Genomic DNA, 237 nt, shown 5'->3' with positions numbered 1-237 from the left:
GCCACCTTGGACCCTGCACAGCCCACCATAGACCCCGTAGAGCTCACCACAGATCCTGCACAGCCACCCTGCAGAGCCAACCATAGACCCCACAGATCTTGCACAGCCCACCTGAGACCCCAGCTTTCCTGCTAAGCTAATAGTGGAACATGTCTAAAGCTGGATACAGCATGTGTGCTGTATCCAGCAACTGACAGGTTATGCAAAAAGTCTTAAACAGGAAGGGGTGGGGCAAAT

At 53.2% G+C, this 237-nt stretch overlaps 1 protein-coding gene across 1 annotated transcript in view; it reads right to left on the bottom strand.

Annotated features, from left to right (window-relative positions):
* The window catches only part of ETHE1 (ETHE1, persulfide dioxygenase), a 13,346-nt gene that overhangs the window by 8,569 nt on the left and 4,540 nt on the right, over positions 1-237 (bottom strand). The gene's annotated exons all lie outside the window — the stretch shown is intronic.

The sequence above is a fragment of the Nanorana parkeri genome, unplaced genomic scaffold (assembly GCF_000935625.1).
Source record: "Nanorana parkeri isolate BGI_ZX_2015 unplaced genomic scaffold, ASM93562v1 scaffold166, whole genome shotgun sequence".
Lineage (NCBI taxonomy): Eukaryota > Metazoa > Chordata > Amphibia > Anura > Dicroglossidae > Nanorana > Nanorana parkeri.
Note: the sequence above shows the minus strand (reverse complement) of the source record. Positions and strands in the feature narration are given on the sequence as shown.